The 9,222-nt window shown below is 48.5% G+C and overlaps 1 long non-coding RNA gene across 1 annotated transcript; it reads right to left on the bottom strand.

The window, feature by feature from the left end:
• Positions 1 to 1,169: 1,169 nt before the first annotated feature.
• On the bottom strand, positions 1,170 to 2,755 carry LOC139833471 (uncharacterized). Its single transcript, XR_011749293.1, has 3 exons — positions 2,416 to 2,755; positions 2,135 to 2,258; positions 1,170 to 1,261 (listed from the first exon to the last, which is right to left on the bottom strand). It is a non-coding gene; the product is annotated as an uncharacterized lncRNA (long non-coding RNA).
• Positions 2,756 to 9,222: the final 6,467 nt, after the last annotated feature.

The raw sequence follows: 9,222 nt of genomic DNA, 5'->3' as shown, positions 1-9,222 counted from the left end.
CACCTCTAGTGAACTGTGGACCCCGGTCCAATTCTCTATACTGAAATACAATCTACTGCAATACTTGTTCTACTGTTTTCTGCAAACAATCATCTTCCACACAATACGGTTAATCCTTTGTTACAGCAAGCCGGTGAGATTGACAACCTCACAGTTTCGTTGGGGCAAAGTACTTTGGTTGTGTTGTGCAGGTTCCACGTTGGCGCCGGAATCTCTGGTGTTGCGCCGCACTACATCCCGCCGCCATCAACCTTCAACGTGCTTCTTGACTCCTACTAGTTCGATTAAACCTTGGTTTCTTACTGAGGGAAACTTGCCGCTGTGCGCATCACACCTTCCTCTTGGGGTTCCCAACGGACGTGCCAACCACACGCATCAATCACGACTCGCACTCTCCTTCACGACAACAATGTCCAGGAAGCCACCTAACTAAGTTGAACCCGTATCGAAGTCCGGCCGTATCTCCGAAGCGGACTTAGCTACGTGCGCCAGCGTGCTAGGTGGTTTAAACACACACTGGGGCGATAAACCACTTCACAGAGGCTCCGCGACCTATACGTGCATACCAGAAACAAGGGATACAAGGCACCCAGGGGCTTCCCAAAGTAAATAAGTAACAGGCTGGCATGCACGCAAACAACAAATGATAAAACATTTCAAACTAGTTGTGGCCACTGGACAAAGCTGTAGATTCCGGCAGTGGTCGAGGGGAGACCCAATAACATACCCATGTGTGGTTAGAGCGCTCGGTCTCGGAACAGATAACAAGAACTCGGGGTCCTAGGTTTCATGGAAACACAAGTGAGCCGTCATAAAACGAGCAACTGACCCACCGGTGTCTCCGCTAATAACTATTAACAAGTAACCATGATACCCTCAACAGATATATCCATAAACCATGTGTCATGATTCCCAAACTGATAACCCGATAAAGATAGCAGTAACGGTAACGAGATATAAACAGCACTAGCATGCACTACGACTCGCAAGGCAGACCCGATAACCAAACAACAGCTGTAGGAGGTTAGTGGTTGGTGGTGGCAATATGGGCGGCTTGAGGTAACAAGTGGAAGGGACACGTGACAAGAACGCAACTTACGGATAGCATGAGGGAGAAGGCAAAAAAAAATAGGTGAGCGATTTCTGCAGGGGTAGAAGTATAGGGGAAATGCTTGCCTGTTAAAGCTTGCCGAGGAACATCCAGAGAACTTGTCGTATCTCACCGCACCACTTCGCGATCCTATCCGAAAAGAAGCAAATGCTGGAACACATAACGGATGCAAATCTTACTACTACGGCAAAAGAATCGGCATGATCATGATATGATATGTATGGCATGACAAACATGATGCGGCGATGCAACTTATCCAATTTAAGCGGAATCGGAATTCCGACACACAATTATTAGGTTCAAGTTATTTATCTACCCCGCATACTAAATGTTGATTAGCATAGCATTGACATGGCATGAGCTACTCAATTTAAACGAAGCGGGAAACCGTATCCGGCAATCCCAATTACTCCGCATATTAGTTATTAGGTGTGATGCAAACTACCATGGCCCGACATGATGCGAGATACAAACACATACACAAATGTCATATTCATATATAAAATATTTTCATTTGAACTTGTATTCAAAAAGTAGAGCCAGATTTTATATAACAAAATAAAGATGTAACATGCACAGGGGACCTGGGCTGGAGTCAGAGAGAAATGGAATGATTTTGACATGTATCTGGAAGGTGTTGTTTTGCCTGACGAAACTGAAGAGATAACAGAGACATGCCGTGGAACGGACGGACTGGCACAGCAGCGAGAGACAGCCCATACGGGATGAATAGCTAGCAGCTAATCATGCACACATGCAGCTGGATCGATTGATGGTTCATGTCTAGCTGAAGCAAGCAGACAGCTAGAACAATTGATATACTCGCGTGTGTGCTGGCTGAGAAAAGGTGTAGAAGTGTGCAGCTGATTACGTGCGTGGAGCAGCAGCGAGCAAAGCAACTGGTGACTAAAGAATTTACTCGCAGGGAACAAAGCAAAGGCACGACGTGGTGAACGATTGAGACGACGGTGACATTACAGTTACAGAAACGAGGAAGATGAGTGAAAACACAGAGATGCTCACTGCGGGGTGGTTGGCGAATCGCTCGGACTTGGGAAGCTGTGAACGGTGCAAAGCAGGACGAGGTCGTCGATGATCGCGACGGAGACGCTCCAGGTCGGGCACGGCTGCAAATTTTTAAGAGGATCTGGAGGATGAACGGTTAACTGAATTAACAGAGGAAGTCGACACTTGCTAACTGAACCTTCACAACGCACATCATGTAGAAGAGAAAAACCGCGCCAACCACGGAAACGATGGAGGTGGCCGAACCAGGACGATGCAGAAAAGGATGGTTAGCTCACCGGGAGACGTTGGAGTCGTCGACGAGGCTCGGGGAAGGGCGGAGACGAGGCCACGGAAGACGTCGAACTCCTAGACGAAGACATGGTCGACGGTGACGAAGAACTTGATCAGTTCCGGCTCCGGTAAGCTAGCGAGGAGGAAAAGGGCGCCACGACGGTTCCATCCCCACGTTTGGCGTGGCGAACGGCGACGCCAGGGGATGACACGGACCAACTCCGGCGAGGAATTTCACGGTGGCTATCTCAAGAATTTTCTGAACTTTAACTGAAACTTTTTAACCCTCCTCTGTTCTTGGCGAGGGAAAAGAAGAAAGGGGATAGGGAACGGAGTGGCGGCGCCGGAGGATGGGAGGAAGAAGGGAGGGCTGCTAGGGTTAGCCTTGATCTGGTGGGGATTAGATGGAAAAAAGGAGGGGAGCAGGTGTGTGCTGTGAGTTGTCCGAGTGGGGAGGAGCGCATGCCGTCTGCGTGACTGCTTGGAAGAAGAGGCCAGAAGGAGTTCTCGTGAGGGCTCCTAGCTGTGAGGAAAACCACCAGGTAGAGATAGATAGGCTCCTCTAAAAATAATATAGATAGACTAGGCTGGGCTCTCTCTCTCTGTTTTTTTTCTAAAACATTTTTGAAATAAGGAGAGAAATAAAGAAAGATATCTGGAACGAAAATTTTAGAACAAGATTCAAATCAGATTTGCAAACTTTTAAAATATTTGAACCAATTTTAAAATTATATTTTTTTACATATCCAAATCATAATATTTTGGTTTCATTATTATTGAAAATAAGAAAAGAGGAGAAGGGTTTTTATTAAAACATGCAAGGGGAAGATGGTGATGCCATGATTGTGCACAAAAGAAAATAACAAATAAAATCTAATAGGATATTTTTCTGGGCCGCTACATTTTGTAAGAGCGTAGCTGCAGTAATGACGTCCTTTATCTGTCTCATGCAGTTTTTTTGGGTCTTTTTTACGTTGCTGGTCCTTCCGTGCTTCTGGTGTATCTTTTGTCTTTCCCGTACACGCCCAGGAAGCCTAGCAGGTTCACGCAAAGATTCTCCATCGCATCCATCACATTGATTGAAGAGCGGACCTCTAGGACTTTCCAATAGGGTAGCTCCCAAAATATAGATTTCTTCTTCCACATGGCCGTGTGTCCGGCGGTGTCATTCGGAACAGACTGGCTGCCAGGACCCTTTCCAAATATTACTTCTAGATCCTTGACCATACCAAATATATCTGCACCCTTATGGTGGGCAGACTTCTTCCGGTGATCTGCCTCACCGTTGTAGTGCTTCCCTTGCTTTCTTACGGGATGGATATGCGTAAGAAATCGACGATGCCCTGGATACACGACCTTCTTACATTTATCCAAATATGCACATTCGGTCTCATCTAAACAGTGTGTGCATGCATTGTATCCCTTGTTTGACTATCCTGAAATATTACCAAGAGCAGGCCAATCATTGATGGTTACGAAAAACAACGTTCGTATGTCAAATTTCTCCTGCTTGTGCTCGTCCCACACAGGTACACCTGTTATGGCCCACGGCTGTAGAAGTTCTTCAACTAATGGCTTCAGTTACACATCAATGTCGTTGCCGGGTTGCTTCGGTCCTTGGATGAGCACTGACATCATAATGAACTTCCGCTTCATGCACAACCAAGGAAAAGGTTATAGATACAAAGATTCATAGGCCAGGTGCTATGACTGCAACTCTGCTCTCCAAAAGGATTCATGACATCTGTACTTACACCAAACCTTAAGTTTCTTACATCCTCTGCAAAGTACGGGAACTCTCTATCGATTTTTCTCCACTGGAACCCATCAACATGGTGTCTCAACATCTCGTCTTTCTTACGTTCTTCTTTGTACCACCGCAACAACCTAGCGTGCTCTTTATTTCTGAGCAAACATTTCAGCCGTGGTATTATAGGAGCATACCATATAACCTTGGCAGGAACCCTCTTCCTGGGACGCTCGCCCTCGATCAACATCACCCGGGTCATCTCGTCTGATCTTATACCGCATGCAGTGCACACCGGGCATGCATCCAAATTCTCGTACTCACCGCGGTAGAGGATGCAGTCATTAATGCATGCATGTATCTTTTGCACGTCTAATCCTAGAGAGTAGATAACCTTCTTCGCTTCGTACGTACTGGCGGGCAATTCGTTACCCCATGAAAGCTGATTCTTAATTATTTTCAGCAACTTTTCAAATTCTGGGTCAGTCACATCGTTCTCTGTCTTCCATTGCAACAATTCCAGTGTGCTAGCTTTTTCTGGCCATCTTCGCAAGTTGGGTACAATAATTTTTTGTGATCCTCTAACGTGTGTCGAAGTTCAACCTTCCTTTTCAATTTCACATTCTCTTCTTGCATCAGCAATGGCCCGACCAAAATCATCAGCATGCTCATCTGGTGCCTCATGATCTTCTGCTTCATTGTCTTCATTGCCTTATGATGGAAAACAATCCCCCTTTGCAGTATCACCGTATTCAGCGAAAATGGGATAGTTGTCATCATCCTCTTCTTCTTCATTGTCTTCGATCATAACCCCTCTTTCTCCATGCTTGGTCCAACAATTGTACTGGGGCATGAACCGGACCGCAGCAAGTGGCTGTGAATGGTACTCGAGGAAGAGTAATTTATGACATTCTTACAGTTAACACATGGACAATACATAAAACCACCATGTTTGTTTGTCTCAGCCACGTCGATAAAATTTCTCAGGCCCAAAGTGAACTTGTTAAGGCGTCGGTCAATGTACATCTATTGCCGATTCATCTGCATGATATAATTAAGCTTATCAAAAACCATTACAGAACATCATGATTAGTGAAACGATGTATATATACATATGTATTTTATCAATGACAGATGAAAGGATAAAGTTGTTAACCTCGATGGAGAAGAAAAAAGACAGTTAAGTGTGACTTGTTTTGTGTGAACTCAAGTGGCAAAAGCTCTTAGGCATTTCATCGAACACCTCTTGTGCATATGAAGAGGGCAAAACAACATACACCTCTCTTGTGCTAAGAAGTGAAAAATGCTAAGTGTGGCACACACATGGGCAGGGCAAGTGTATATGTAGGAAGATGGGCACTAGGTCCCGGTTGGTAAGGCAAACCGGGACCGGAGGGTAGGCCTTTGGTCCCGGTTGGTAATACCAACCGGGATTAGAGGCTATTGGGGCCTGACATGGACTGCAGCGCCCTTTAGGCCCGGTTTGTACTACAAACCGGGACCAAAGACCTCAAACGAACCGGGACCAGAGGGTGGCGTCGCGCCGCGCTGGTCGAACCGGAATCAATGCTCCTCACTGGTCCCGGTTCGATTTAAAACCGGGATTAAAACTCCCAGGGGCTTTGGACGAAAGCCCTATTTGCTACTAGTGCTCTAAATCAACCACGACCTAATTCTTGGCCATGTGTTTCTCAAAAAAAAAATATCTTGGCCATGTGCTCCCTGGCTTTTCCACGGCAAACCTTCAAAACGAGTATGATAGTCGACATATTCAAATGCATTTTGAACTTTTTGGATATATAATGTTTTTGGCTGATTGTGTGGAGTTAGGACACCTTGTGCATGCAGTTCCATGATGTATTGTGCTGCATCTATAAAGTTACTCTGAGCTTTTCAAAGAGTACATTCAAGCTGTTAAAAATTGTCTACACATACATTAATCATTGGCTCGAATTTTTTTTTTTTTGAACTTGGACGGCTGCATATCTGGCGCACGGTCGGCTCATAAATCTGCTATGTACTTTCTCTTGTCCTACATTGTATACATACATCTAAATTTATATAAATCTATGATATTTTTCCGATACGGGGGAGTACATTTTTTCTGGGTCCTTGCTGCTATTGTCGCGAATTATTTGGCATGCCAGGTGGCTTTTTGTCAATTATCACATGTACTATTTTGCCAAGTTATGGCAAGTAATTTTGAGGTGGTGGCCTGCCCGACTACGTAGTTGGTACTTGATTCAGTCCGAGACCGAGACTGACACTACGTCCAACCCCATACAATGGAGTGCCAAGCACGACTCAAACGTCCAAACACTCCTCGATTGAGAGGGCCAATCAAACAAGCGAGCTAGCTACGAGATCGACCTGATGAACGGCAGGCGGGACATGGCGCCGCCGCAGCCGGCATCATCGACGACTAGGCCGGCCAAGCGGAGCAAGAACCAGCAGCACGCGCTGCCGCCGCCAATAGCGGATGACATGATGGTGGAGATCTTCGCCCGGCTGCCGGCCAAGACAGTCGCCCGCTGGCGCTGCCTGTCGCGGTCGTGGGCCCTCACGCTCACGTCGGCCTCCTTCACCGACATCCACTTCCAGCGAGCCAACCACAGCCAGCGGCAGCAGGCAGGCACGCCGCCAAAGCTCTTCTTCACGACGGCGGTGCGCCGTCTTGAAGCGTGGCGCCACGATGGGCCGCCGGTACTGCGTGAGCTGACCGGCGACGCCCTCCGTGATCTTCTCCCACGGCAGCCCGGCGGAGACCACCTTAGTACAGTCCACGTCAGCGCCAAGCCCTGCCACGGCCTGGTCCTGGTCCTCCGCTGGCCCTGCCATGGCCACTACGTGTGCAACCCGTGCACGGGCGCGCTCCTGCCTCTTCCCGACACCAAGACCCCGTCATGGATGTGCGGGCGGGACGACCAGCCTGGCACCTACACGAACAGCGTCTCCTACGGCCTGGGTTGCGACTCAGCTGCCAAGGAACACAAGGTGGTACGGCTCTTCTATCTCCACGAAGAAGGCGCCGCCGAGGTCACAGCCTGTGAGGTTTTCATCATCGGTCAGGCGTCCGCGCACTGGAGGCCCGCTGCTCAACGCCCTCCAGCCTGCACCACGCGTCTATGGACGGTGGCCCCGGCTGTGTTCTTTGGCGGAAACCTGCACTTTCTCCAGAACGAAGGTGATTGCATCCTCACTTTCGACGTCTCCCACGAGACCTTCGGCACCTTGATGCCCCCTCCGGGCCTTGGAGCTGTCAGCTACGAGCTGGCAGTGCTGGATGGACACTTGTGCCTTCATTATGGACATGAGCGCTGTTGGCCCGACACCAATTTCTACATCTGGCGCCTACCATCATATGATGACGGGGCAGGGCAATGGGAGCAGCTCTACTGCATCCAACAACAAGCTTGGCCAGATGCCATGCCGCAAATCGACTTTGACCGGAATCACCGGCCGATCACCCCTCTTGAAATATATTCCGGCGGTAATGCACATACAACGAAGATTTTGTTCGCCACATGCGCCCTCACGGTGTTCATGGTGGACGTCGGCCTTGATGGTTGCGGTGCACCCAAGATCCTATTCTCGCTGCCCATGGATAGCTTCGCCAAAACAAATCCCGGCACCCATGCCTTGGGTCTGCTGGAGGAGAGCCTTGTCTCCGTAGGCCGTCCAAGTGAGGAGATCATCTTCTCTTCTCCCACAATGAGGGCTTGGTCGGATGTCCTCAAGTGGTTGCCGATACACTCAGTTGCTCCATTGATGCGGGTGTGTAAAGACTGGCATGCCGCGATCAAGAGCCAGCGGTTCATGAAGCTGCACACCACACTCCATGCAAAGATTGGCACGACGAGACCCCGGATCACCCTCATCGCGCCTTCCTACGGTCTTTTCTTGCCTCTCGAAGAATGTGACAGGGAGATACACCAGATAGATATGTTGAAATTCTTGTTTACTGGTCGCCGTCGCCAAAGCAGAACGGTTTGTTCCAAACCATGCCACCATCTAGTTGTTGGCAGCTACGCTAATGCATATGGCAATTCCTGGGATTTCATATGCAATCCTACCATGGGTTACTACAAACAGGTATATCTAGATCCCGACGGAGGTGACTCCTTTCTCGACGGTCGGATTGGGCTAGGGTACGATTCAAGGATGAAGGAGCATGTACTTGTGCGTCTTGTGTACCATGAGAGAAACATGGATACTCGAGATTACCACTTGGAGTGCTATGTCAATCTAACCAACACTGAATCGTGGAGACCAATCAGCCCTCCACCGAGGCCAGTGGCCGAAATGCAGTCTGTCTACGCTGATGGCAAACTCTACTGGATGGTAGATCCTAATCTTGGGTCAACGTCTTCTTCTGGATGTGAACTATTGGCATTAGACATTAGCACACATGAGTTCCAGGTGTTGGAGGGCCCCCCGTGTGAATATGATCAGATCACGTCCATCGCCGAGCTACAAGGCAGTATTTGTGTCATGTGCTGTGACGAGACCATGAACGCCATAGACATATGGATGTTGGAAGGTGGGGTATGGTCTATTGGGTGCATAGTAGAGCTTGGGAAATTTTGGAGACAATACCCATCCAAGGTGACTAGACTGTTAGATGTCGACCCTATGGATGGGAGATTGCTCCTCAGCACTGGCAAGGCGCTAGGGTATTACGATCCCATGACAATGAAAGTAGAGACCATTTACCGTCTTATAGGACGGTTGGACTTGAAGTTCGCTCCAGTGTTGGGTCACGAAAGCTTGATTTGTCCATATATTCGTGTAGAGACATCAATGTACATATAGTCTTCTTTAGATAATGGAAAATGCTCGTTTTCCGTCGGAGGCTGCGTGGCTCCGTGCCTCCGGGTGCGTGGCCGTTCGATGCATCTAGATAGCTCACTCCCACTACGTGTCTTTTTCTTGACCTCACAAACCCACCGACCGAACAATAACCCCACTACCTTTCCTTTCCTTATCCCCTGGCACTGCTTTTCTCCCATCAAGCTCCACACGCGCTACCTGCCATGGCTGCCCCCAAATCAACCACGCGCCCCAC

The sequence above is a fragment of the Lolium perenne genome, chromosome 7 (genome assembly GCF_019359855.2).
Source record: "Lolium perenne isolate Kyuss_39 chromosome 7, Kyuss_2.0, whole genome shotgun sequence".
Taxonomy (NCBI): domain Eukaryota; kingdom Viridiplantae; phylum Streptophyta; class Magnoliopsida; order Poales; family Poaceae; genus Lolium; species Lolium perenne.
The sequence above is the reverse complement of the archived record's forward strand: the minus strand, read 5'-3'. Positions and strand labels throughout refer to the sequence as shown.